The sequence below is a fragment of the Python bivittatus genome, unplaced genomic scaffold, assembly GCF_059951505.1.
Source record: "Python bivittatus isolate LINGU-HERP-01145 unplaced genomic scaffold, Pbiv_v1 ctg000190_np1212, whole genome shotgun sequence".
Taxonomy (NCBI): Eukaryota; Metazoa; Chordata; class Lepidosauria; order Squamata; family Pythonidae; genus Python; species Python bivittatus.
In genome coordinates, this window is record NW_028277042.1 from 15,911,752 (window position 1) to 15,924,899 (window position 13,148).

Below are 13,148 nucleotides of genomic sequence, written 5' to 3' on the forward strand. Positions count from 1 at the left end.
AACAGCAACATGGAGCCCATGCTCAGATTTCCATGCGGCTTTTCTTTTGTGGCGGAAACCGTCTCCCGTACTCCATGGAGTGCAGCTGTGCAGAACCCAGGAACAACCTGGTGTGTGTGAGACTCCTCTTTGTTTCTGGTCAATGCTCAGGCAGTGTTTGCATAGTTTAGCCTCCCTTAAACCAAGAATGGAAAGCGGGGTCCATGGGTAGCCTCTCCATGCCCTTGTTTACAGTGTCCCCTAAGATCCCAGCAAAATTCCCAAAGAGGCAAATGAAGTCAGTTCAGAGTGAGGGTTGTTATTGGAATGCCAGGTGTGTTTAAAACAAAGAGGAGCAAAGGTGCCCTAGATGGTGGTAGAAAAATGGTGGTTACCCTCCCCCACCTTTTTTTTAAGGGAAATATAGATGAGGAATGAGCACAGGAACAGCTACAGATCAAAGAATGAGCAGCCTGTCCAGGTAGGGTTGAAAGAAATCTGCCTGAATGGTTGCTGGTCAAGATCAACCCTAGTGGATGAAATGGACTGAGATGTTGGTTTCCCACATTGCTAAAAACTCTGGGGTCTCACGTTCCTTGAAAGGACAGAATTCAACATGCTGGACAATATATACATCCCCATAAGGTATGCATATGGATGCAATTCCTTTGCCCCAGCTTAGCTAAAACCAAACAAGTTTGAATTGTGTTGCCCCTCTGAAAAAGGGAGAGGGAAGAGAGAAAGAGAGAAAGAAAGAGAGAAAGAGAGAAAGAGAGAAAGAAAGAAAGAAAGAAAGAAAGAAAGAAAGAAAGAAAGAAAGAAAGAAAGAAAGAAAGAAAGAAAGAAAGAAAGAAAGAAAGAAAGAAAGAAAGAAAGAAAGAAAGAAAGAAAGAAAGAAAGAAAGAAAGAAAGAAAGAAAGAAAGAAAGAAAGAAAGGAGGGTTGGTGGAAGATACATTGTGGTTAGTATCTGCAATTCTACGGGAACATGAGAAATGGCTGCTTAATAAAATAAAAATCAAACTCTTTGCTACAAACAGCATGTCTGCATCATAAAAAGTCTAGCATAGGGAGCTGGGGGAGGAGGTCTTTAGATGTAAGGGATTATGAAAAAGTGAATATAATTTGCAGATAAAATGCAAGTGATTAAGTTAATGAAGGATAATTTTGCCAGTTTGAAAACTATAATTAATAGGAATTAATTGTTTATTTAGAAATTTAGCAGAGCTCTGCTAATACTAATAATAACACATAAAAAAACATCAAACGTGATGCCATTGGAAGCTTGTATAATGAAGAAATGATCCAGATGTTCATAAAAGCTTATAAAGCATTTTTTTAAAAAAAAGAGCGAGAGCATGTATCAAGAACTCTGATGATAAAAAGATGCTACTTGCTGTTCTGCTCTTCTTTTAAATACATCCTTTCTGAAATAATGATTATCATTTATACTTTCATCTTAAGTTAAATAGCATATGGCTTTGGCTGATTAAAACCCCCTCCTGGTATTTAATCAGCATCTTAGTATCATGTTTCTAATGGAGGCTGCTGTTGCCCTGCTGATAATAGAAGCTTTTTAGCAACATCTAAAGTCTGTGGATCAGAGCTTCTGGCTAAAGAGAGACTTTGAGCTTCTCCTTATGGAAGAGCTGCAGAAATATCTCTTGCTGGTCTGTAGGTTTTAAGGGCAACTTCAGTAGGGTTGAAAAACACGTTTGCTTAAAACTTTCAGCTCAGACAAAGACCCCCTTTCCCCTCCTTTTCCTTATTTCATGGATTTGAAATGTTGACCCACGACATCTCTGACCACAAGCTAGCCAATCACAGTTTAGACTAACAGGTTGGGTAAGCCCCATCTGTGTGGTTAGGGTGAACCTTGAAAATCAGGTTACTTCATCCTGAGTGTGCTTTGCAACTATTGCCTTTAGTTTGGGAGGTGGATGAAAAGAGATTCAGAATTTAAATTTTTGTAAATGTTAAAGGAAGTTTCATAAGCAGAATGACCCTTTGGGGGAATTTTTATTTATTTATTAAATGTATATGCCACCCGTCTCCCCCAGAGGGTGACTCTGGGTGGCTCAATTTTTGGCATTTCCCTGTATTTTCTCCAAGAACTGAATGATTGGGGGGTGAATGATCATGAGTGTAACAATGGTGGGAGTGATACCTTTTGTCCTTGGAAAAAGTCATCTTGGCCTCGATGGTAACTCATTTTAAAAACTGAAAAAAAGTTTTCTTAAGAAGCAGGACCATGAACAGGACTAGATTTCACAACAGAGGCCCACGTCACATATACTAATAAAGTAAAAATCCTTGTCTGGTGAGGATAAACACGAGTAGGCTGAGTTCTGACATCACACGCTGGTTTTGGTTTAGTGTAATGTGTGAAGCCAACTACAGGTAAACGAAGATTTCTGGCTTAAAATTATATGCGAACGGGCTTTGATGGCTTGTTTATCAAACCATGGTTAAATAGTCAACTATGAGTGTGATGTGTGAATCCAACACTCATACATATCTTGCTTTTATTTTTCCCTAACCTTGAGTGAATTAACAAGCTGTGATGAAACCTTCTCCAGATGTATAAACCAGAAATGAGAACCTGATTCACATATCCGACTTAGCATAAAACAAATTGCTCCTTCCATACCTTGATAAAAAACTCAAAATATCCTTTGTGAGTAACAGGAATGGACAACCTTTGGATGGCGGGGGGGGGGGGGTCACTTTTGTTTTTTTAGGGTGTATGGACTAACAGGCACACTAGGCAAGATAATGATGCAAACTAACATTGCCTGAGCCCGAGCTGAGCTGGGATGGTCCATGTTTTTTTCCTTTGTGGGAGTTTGGGTGGGGAAATTCTTTGTTTTATCTCTCCCAACTCCTATTGTAGGATTTGTGGGGTTCTTCGCAGGGGTTTCCCACCTCACAATCGGGCTGCTGTGGTTTAACGTTCATGGCCCGAGAGAGATTTAAAAAGGAAACCCGGGAACTGCATGGAGCACAAACCCAAATCGAGTAATTTTAGATATTTTGGACTGCAGCTCTTACAGTCTCTTGCCGTTGGTCATGCTTGCCAGAAACAGAAGTCTAAAACATCTGAAATGTTATCTTGTTCCTATTGCAAGGAATAATAAAGACCTTGACTCTTGCAGGGCCTCTCGGCCCTTCGCTCTCATTGTTCTACTTCACTGGCTTTTTTTTATATACCAGGCAAACGTGTAAAATCACACACCCCCTTCAGATCAGTAGCAGAAGAAGGATAGCAAGCAACAGTATCCTCAAGGTATTTCCTGACAGCTGCCCAAACAAAATGCAACACATTTCTCTTTTTTCTCTTCTTTGCCTTCCTCCCTGCTCCCTCCCCCCCGCCTTTTTTTTATTGCAAACATCAGAGAAAAAGCTGCAGATAAACTGATGAACATTTGGGACTTCTGGTGCTTTCTTTCTGAGGCTTCAGACTTTGATTCTCTGGAAAGCAAAATGCATTAAAATATCAGTCAATCTGTTTTCTGTGGCCTTCTTTCCCAGGAAAGAGGAGTAATAATACTAATAGTAGTAATGGAAAGCTTGGGGAAGGGAGGTCTCAAGTCAACTGGTAGCAACTATCTTTTTTTGAGTGAAGAATGGTGGTGCGATAGGCCACACGAGCCTTGGAATCAACTGAAATTGCTACACTGTTAACAAAACAAAGCAGTTGTGGTTGCTTTTGTACTAACACGTTAACCATCTGTGATTGTGGTTCTTTGTTCACTTGCTTTTATGGTGTGACATCATAGTCACCCTGGTGTTTACAGTCTTCTTCTACTTTATGATTTAGACTTGATTTCTGGTCATTATTTTAGAGCGATGTTTTTTTCAAACTTGGCTACTTTAAGGTGTGTGGACTTCAACGGGCTGGCTGGAGAATTCTCAGAGTTGAAGTCCACACATCTTAAAGTTGCCAAGTTTGAAAAATACTGTTTTACAGTTTAAACAGTCCAGCCAATTTGCTCGGATGGGCAAAATGCTACTGGAGTGTAAGGGAGCTTCTGTGCTTTTAGTTAGAAGCTTCTTGCTTGCTGATCCACCCTCTGTTGTATTGCTTCAGGATGAATGCAGGGGTAGGGTTATTTATGAACTGCCTTGAGTATTAAATTGAAAAAAAGGCAGGATACAAATTAAATTAGTGAACTCAACATGCTACAAAACTGCATCTGTTCCATCAGCTGTAGTCTTTCTTATAGAAAATAGATCTCCTACTGTCATAGCCTTATAACTCCCCCCCCCCCGATAGAAATATTGTAATTTACACTGTGTGGTTTGCTCTTGAGAAAATGTTTGGCAGTGTCATTTGTTTGAAACAATGTTTTCGAAGTATGTTTTAGATCATATTGGATGGAATAAGTACTCCCAGGCTACAAATTTCTTCTAAAATCCTTGGGGGCAGCCCCAGAACCCACTAGAAGTTACTAGGGAATTATATTTTTAATATGACACCTCCCAAAGTTATTAAATACCTAGGGAACAATTAAATTAAGTATAGTTAATTACAATGACTTTTAATTAAGTCAAAATGATCAAAGGCTTGGTGCAGATTTTTACCCAGAGTTGTGTACCCCAGATACAATTCCATGGAGATCTACTTTTGTCTAGTTTAATCAGCATTGGCACCTTTCCACTGAAACCTGGATTCTGATCTATAAGTAGATGTATACCCGCGACAATGTCTGGTATTCAGTATGGTACAGGCGTGGGGCCAATGATTGTAACATTTTCTTCCTATCTCAAATCAAGTGAAGAAGCTCTGGAGTTCTACAACAAATGTTATCTCTAGTTCCCCAGGCTCTGTCCCAACAGCCCTGAAGAAACATACCCTTTTTTGTTTTCTTATCAACTTCAATAAAATCCGGGAAGAGATTGTAGCCTGAAGTTGAAGAGAAGAATATATCCCAGGGCTGTAATAGGAGAATAATAGCCTTTGCAGAAAGGATTCTTGGAGTTCCAATGACCTCATGGGGACATAAACTGTTGAAAAGAATCCCCTTTTAAATTCTTCCTTTTCTTTTTAGAGAGCAAGACTATAAACCATGCTGTAGGTTTACTGTATTCTAGAAAGGAGTCCTATGAAGTGGGACAGTGCCGCTATTACAACAGATGGAGATTTGTTTTGGAGGAAATGTGATTTGGGGGGATAGTCATTCAGAACTGGCAGGCTTGTTGATGAAAACAGATCTCTCTGAAAGGTCCTTCTTTTCTGAAGAATGCTGGAACCGTAGCCCAGATTTATATGCCTTGTGAAATGTTTGACAAGGGCAAAAAAACATTCAGTTAAGATGCCTTCTTCATTTTTTTAAAAAAATAGTTAATAAGGAACTGAGATCATTTCCAGCATTTATTGGTACGGCGACAGGATCGCGGTGGAAATACACCAGAGTGGAAATAAACTATTCAATTCATTCTTGATTGAGTTACTGCCCATTCATACTAGCAGCTTGTTTCAACTTGTATCTCTTTTAGAAAGAACAAGTGTGGTTCAAGATGAGAACTTGTTGGAGCCAGCTTTTTGTAGTGGTTAGAGTTCATCACCGGGACTTAGAGATGAAATCTCCAACTAGCTATAAGGCCCACCCAGGAGACCTTGGACTAGTCACTCTCTGGGTGGGTTCACACATTGCACTAATTATATTGTGGTTTCTTTTGGGCTTAGGGCACCTCCACAGAATGCTGCACTCCTCTGTAACCCTGGTTCTCAAGCTATTGTTATCCTTCAACAGGGGAGCTCAGCTTTTGCAGCAGAAAACGAGGTGGACTGTGCTCCATCGGTGAGAACTCCTACTTCCCATTCCACATCCATAGCTCTTTCTCTTTCCTGTTCAAGTTCAGACATTATGGTTAGGGCTAGTAAACCAGGGCTAAAAATCTAGCAACTATTAGAGGTCAGCAAGACATTAAACTTTTTGGTATGTCTCCTGACTTCGCATGTCATCCAGATTTTTGCAGCCCACACCTGGTATCCAGCTGTGGTGCTGAGGTGTCATTTTGCCTAGCTTTTTAAAATACAATTGAGCAAAGAAACAGCTTTGTGTCTCTCTCTCACTTTAACCAATCATTTTTTGTTAATATACCTACATTGCTGAATGGATGTACACGGGGATGTCTTTTTTTCATGCTCCCCTCATACTTAGGGAGAAACTCATCCAGAGATTATGGTGTTTCATGAAGGCCAGCTGTGAGGACAATCATACGTTAATACGAATTGGTTTCTAAAGGTTGGTGGAATGGGACTGAGAGCGATGTGGACGTGTCCCACTTCTGTTCCCAGGTTTCTCCATGAGAGTGCACTTAAGCCAACTCCATCTTTCAATGAAGTCGGTTTGATGGAGGTTGGCCTATGGCAGTGGCCATACCGTGGTGCTGGAGTTTATAGAGCTGTTTGCAGACACATGTTGGAGATTCCAGATCTAGGTAAAAGTAGAAATTGTGGCTGTTGTTGTCATCATTATCACCACCACAACCATCACTCTTCTCCCCTGACAAGTCTCAGGGAACTACCTCTCGGTGTATGCTCCAGTTCTGTTGAGTTTCTCCATGACAATTCAACTCCATCTTTCAACAGAGCCTCTTTGTTGTTTCAAAACAAACTAGGCTAGCATCTGCCAGTTCTCCAGGCCTTACCGAGTTTTTGACAGCTTAGACATGGCATGACATTCTGCTTGTGTTTTCAACTGTCACTCAGGGAGGGGTGATATTATTATTATGATTATTATTTTGACAGTTACTTTTCTTCTGGTTTAAAAACCAGCACCGTTTCTTGCTTGACAGCTGAAATAAGGCTTTCCAACAGAACTTAAATAGCATTTAATTGGAGTCAGGGCATACCCTGAAGTTGGAAGAATATCACAGAAAGGACACTAAGCTATAATGCACATAATGTGGCTGGTTTTGGCTAAGCACAATGTATGAATCTAACCAGTGATTTAGGTTCACAACCATGGTGTGAAGTCATGGTATATTCAATATACAACCATAGGCTAAGGTCACCCAGTACACTAAGCTGTGATCTATAGTTACAATGGCTAGGTTCTGACCATACTATATGCCAGTGTGTTAACCCAGCTACTCTTGCTGAGCAAGTTGCATGAGCCCAGTTTTGTTAATTAAATCAAGTGTGAAGTAGGATCACATGGGCAGTTCCATTTCAGTGTTGTCATAGATATCATGGGCCTGCTCCTTCGATTTTATCAGCTTCAATATGTAATGCTTTCTGGCTTGTTTTTATGTTTTAATCATGGGAGAATGGGTGTATTTAGGTGCCTACACTTATCTTGATTGAGATAGCTGGGAATGAAATAATATACAGTTGCAAGTTTTGCCACAACTTATCATATTTCTGAAACACTTACTGGAGGTGAATGTCATTATTATTTTTGGCTCAACTACGGTTGAGAACATTTCACCATAAGCCAACCACTGCCTGGGCGTGCACAAGATATTAGTTCTGTGTACCACAAAAATCGTCACCTTTCAGCCTAGTGTTTCATATGAATCTAGACGCTGTGGTTGGGTTATGGTGTAGACATTTTGAGGGTTGCCAAAAGGCTGGCAGATCTGAGACTTTCTGTTGGTCATATGAACGAAGCTGCAATGGATAGTCTGGGACAGCAAAACTTCTCCTTGGAATGGCTTGGACTGCTCTTTGCATTGTGATTAAATGTTCCCCACCTGCCCTAGGAAAAAAAGAAAAAAGGCTTTGTCTGGAAGTGATTAGCTCTCCTGTTTTGCTTCTGGCATGTTAGTTTTTTCAGGTTCAAAAGCCTTATATCACCACCAGCAAACATTGCAGCATTATCCCATTATCACTGGGGATCAATGTATAACTTTACCTCCAGAAGTACTTTTCCAAAACTTGGTTTCCCATGGACACTCTTGGGTATGCTCTTAATTACGTCTGTGACTAATTTCAACAAGTTAGCTGATATTAATCCCACGTCCCTATGTAATTCCCCCCCCCCCTTCCCCAGGTTGATTTAAGAACTTAGGGGCCCTTTTGACCATAACGCTTGATGATTGTTTAAAGAACTGGCACACAACGGCGGCAGTTGTATGACATTTCACATCCTCCTGCTAAAATGGTTTCTAAAAGATTGCAGACAGGAGCTGGAGACAAACCTGATCACTCATGTAAAAGAAACCAGTCTCTTTCACAAACGGTCAATCTAAATTCCCCAGAATATCAGAGCCTTAAAACTGTTATTTTCCCTCTCTTCAAAATGTGTCATATAATTGCAGTTCTGTCCCTCTTGAAAAGCACAAAGCTCTCTTTCAGATTTGTGCAAAGTTTCTTAGTATTATCATTATTAGTCCTGTTGTTATAGTTGCGTCGACCTCTATAAAAATGCTACAGTGAAAGGCTGAGTTCACACAATGCTGTAAAGCCATAAACCATGGTTAAAACCCTTACAGGGACTGCATTCACTGAACATGCTAAGCCCAAAATGAAGAAAGTATGCTATGCTAAGTTGGGGACTCTTGAGAGGTTGTAAACCTCTTTGAGAGAGAGAGTCACTGTGATAGAATGAAGAAGTAAACAGCCTACCTTCCTGTTATAGGGGAGAGAAATTTGAAAATGAGCTAAGGAGCTGGCAGGAAGGGAGTCATTGTTGGACTCAGAGGAGGAGAAAATGGCTAGCAAGCAACAATGGGATTAGGCAGTTTCAGGCTGTGGAAAAGACACAGCTCCCTAAGTGATCCATGATCACTAAAGATGGGTTGGCATAGAGTTGCTGTGCAGGGAGAATGACAGGACATGGGATCACATCTACCTGGTGCTGAAGAGGATATGAAAACCCAAGAAGATGATCAAAGTTCTGTTAGCTGGGAGAGGTTGCCAGCTAAGTTGTAACCGAAGCCCTTGATTAACTCTTTGGGTTATAAATATAATAACTGCACAGTTAGTAATAACTTAAAATAGGCATGCTGACATTGTAGCAGAAGTGTAGGAGAAGTAGAGTTTAATCTCTAACAGTGAAGCAATTAGGCTATAAATCAGTCTGGCACTGGTCAGAAGCAGCAAGGTCAGGGGCGGAGAGAATTAGTATGTAAACTTTAGTTGAATGCTCCAGGCATGGTTAGCATGGCTGAAAGAAATCTAAGGCTCTTCTATCTTTCAGACAAATTCCGAAATTGTATGAAGAATTTTGTCTATTCAATTCTGAGATCCCTGCCCCCGCCCCCAACAAAATGGTGGTAGAGATGGGATTTGAAACTATGCCGTTAAAGAGATGTTATTTTAAAAATATGATCAGTGTTGCAGAGGCAAAGTAAAAGCATTGTCAAAACACTCTGAACGTTTCTTCCTATTTTGCCTGTGCAAACACACAGCAGACAGTTGATCTGTGATAGATGTATGTGTGTATACACACACACGTGATAAAATGTCATGATTACAGATGGTATATTTATTTATTGCCCAAACTTAACTCCAATGAGATCATTAGTTTTTTTCATGGAGGGGGCAGGTTTACACATATTCATTTACTATTAGGGGGGTTATCATACAACGAAGTGTGAGAACCACAGGATTTGTGTACTGTGTGAACCCATCCTATGACAGTAACAAGTTGTTGAATGTCCAGACAATTGCAGATCTTGAACGATACGGAAAAACACATTCGAGGTACCGAGTCTTTGGCAAGTTGCTCCAGTACTGAGTCTTGGACCTGACAGTAATAACTGGGGTTTGGGACAAGTTGTGTATTAGGACAAAACCGGCTTTGATAACAACTGAAAACCCTTTCTATTTTTATTCCTTGGCTGGGTTCACACAGGACAGTAAATCCTGATTTATTTAAACACGGCCTATTGAAGAAACCATAATCGGCTGCATTTGTATCGCACCCTCAAAACCAAGACGTCCCTTGGCGTGGTGTGAAAATCAATTCCTTGTTCTTGTGTCTCAAGCTGGAATGAGGAGAACATTTCTGTTCCTTCCTTCTGTTTTTCACTTTTTCTTTCCTGGTTCTTTTTCTTCCTCCTCTCTCTCTCCCCACTTTTGCCCCCTAAGATGAGCTACCCTCTTTTTATTCCCTCTTCCTTTTTTCATTTCTGTCTGATTTGACTCTTGTATATTTTTACAGTACCCACGGCAGTCACTTTGCCGATCTCCCACTGTGCAAATTGCCCTTCAGAGAGAAAGATCTTCCTGTCAGTAGCTTACAAGAGGTGCCAGCAGCAGCAGCAGCTAAGAAGATTTGAAAACCCGTGAGCTTGCAAATCTGCCTGCAGTTCTGGATCCACCCCTAGAATTAGTTCCTATCTTGTATCAAAAGCGTCTGTTCCTTCTTTCTTTGAACGCATGCAAACGAACGATGTGGCCTCAAGGCGCTGTTTAAGGTTCAAAGACATATTTGTGGAATTTGGCTTCCTCAGAAAATACAGATACGTCTTTCATTTATTTATTTATTTATATATATATAAAACTACCAATGTTGCATTTCGCTCATAACTTGGTTTTCCTTTTTAAATGATTAAAAAACAAACAATGAAGGTCTCTGAACTAAAGCAATCTCCACTTGGGTTCTTTTTCCTATGTAAAGTAAAGTGAAGTAACTTTGTTTCTCTGCAATGTCCTACCTCAGTCTTTTCCCCTTGTTGTGTGGTGTTTCCACTGGACTCCCACAGCGTACCAAGCCATCGCTGCTTTTGCCTGACTTACTGAATAAACTACAATTGGCTGGGTTGGCACAAAATGCTAAGCCTAGATCTAACTTGATCAACAAAACCTTGTTAAATGTGTTTAGTGCGACTCCTGTAGAAGGCTGTGTTTATGCAACATAGCCAGATAGTAGCTATCATCACCACTGTTTGTGACCCCAATAAGCTACTCCAGAGATCCAGCTTGCCCTTGTGCTCAAAACCCAAATATCACACGTCATGGCTGGACTCTAAGCAGTAAACCGAAGGGAAGGCAAAATCAGCGAGAATAGCAGTTCTCATAGCCAAAGGATATTCCGTGAGGCAAAGCTCAGAGCAAGCGAAGCAAGCATTTTGAACTTTTGATGTGTGTTTATGCTCATAAACATCCTGGGTTTGCACAACACATGGACCATGGCTTCCAAACCACAGCGGCTATGTTCCTACAACACAGCAAGCCACATACTTGGCTAAGAGTGTTGAGTGAAGCGAGAGATGGACGAAACGGGAAGCCCTTGAGCATTCTTTCCAGCCCAGAAGGACTTATGAGCCAGAGTGGAGAAGCCATCATCTCAGTTCAGTGCTTACTCCATGCTGCAGCTTTTTCTGACCTTGGGACTGGTGATGGGTGAACACACTTTGGCTTGGACGAAGGGTGACAACCACAGTGTCAGGGGCAAAGCAGGCCAGTTGATTTGATTTTTCAGTCTGTAATTCATAGCAAGCAGAGGCGCTTCCATGAAAAGAAAACGAGTGAATGCTAAACTTCTTAATGTGTCATTCAGTGAGAGTTAAAGGGGATGGTAAGATTAATAATGTACTTTGTTTGGTATGCCTTATTAGGCTGTATGATATCAGAGAGGCTTCCAGAGGTGAACTTGGGCAACTGAAATTTATTTAACAACCCATAGATAAACAGACTTTGGCTTAAATGATGTGTGAACTCACTTATAGGCTGGGTTTAAGCAAAGCCCTAAACCAAAATGTGGTTTGCTTATTTGTGACAGAGTATGAATCTAACTCTGGTTTATTCTGTAAATCATCATTAAGCAGACTGACTTAGCTTGATGTGTGAATCTATCGTACAGTAATAGACCTTCAGAGAGAAGATACGATCTTTGGATAAGGACCACTCATTTTTTCCAGCCCTGTATTTGATGTTTACAGAATTAAGTACTTTATGTTGAAATTTGGATTTAATGCTCTGCTCTTTCAAGCTCATGTGAAAATGGAGGCATGAAATGTGGCTATGGGCTGATGTTTCTTCTCCTCTACATCTGTCCTTAGTCATTTGCTCTCTTCTGCTACTCTACTAGGATTCCTTATAAACATCCCCCTAAAGATGCTTTGCTTTGTATAATGAGCTTAAAACCTCTAATGGTTCTTCTTGCTCCAAACAGCTTCGAGTTCTTCACTGTGCCCTATTAATTTGGGGAGGGAGGAATTTCTGCTTAATATATCATTTGAAAGGCTATTTTGTGAAATGGCTGGCTTTTCCCCTCTTTCTGCAGTTGGAACGGTGGAAATCCACTGAAGGACTTTTTTATGGCATGGAAAGAAACTAAGGCTGCTAGATTTGTGCTGCAAACCCCCAGATGATCGTTAGATGGCAGCATAGCACTGGCATGGCCTGAATCTCTTTACTGCCATCTAGTGGGCACTCAGCATATTGCAGCCCAGCACAAGATCAGTCAATCAGTCTCTGAAGCAAAACTGGCTCTAATTGGCTCCTGGGACATTAATCACTTTAGCTTTACTAATTGGGTTGATTTGCTGAACAAACCATTCACTGTCTAAATTCACACCCAGTGCTAAGCCATCCATGGTTTTAGAAACCACAATGGCTGATGATATTAAGCTGAACACATGACACTAAACCTAAACAAAGCATCTTCTGTTGGGTGACTCAGGCCTGAGATGGCAAGCTTGGTTTTAGAAATAAGATATTATATGAACTCCTGCCAATGGGGTTTTTGCTTCACGCAGAGGTAGCTGATTCTACAAATTGTGGTTAAGAAAACCATTGATGGATGACCCTAGCCATTCTTATTCAAATCATCAACCTGGTTGCTTTTGGGGTAAAAGAAGTTGCCCAAGGGACGTTTTGTAAAACAAACAAACAAACAAACAAACAAAAAACATAGACAACTGTGAAGTACCCAAGAATAATTTTGCCAAGGCTCCTGTTGGGTTGCACTCTAGATCAGGGTTCCCCAAAGTAGTCAGTATCAACCTGCCTAGGGTTGATGGGACTATCCAAGGGGTCGATGTTTTTGCTGTTGTTGCTATTATTATTCATAGTACTATTAGTTACAATGGTATTTATTAAATTATTTTCATATAATAAATGTTTGGGGGTTGATGAACAAGCTGTGACTTCATGAAGGGGTTGATGAGCTGAAGGCTTTGGGGACCTCTGATGGAACTTCTGGATTAGAGTAATGTCTCCTTTCTGCTGTTACCCTTCTGTTTCTCCTTCAAAAGCCACCCCTCTCA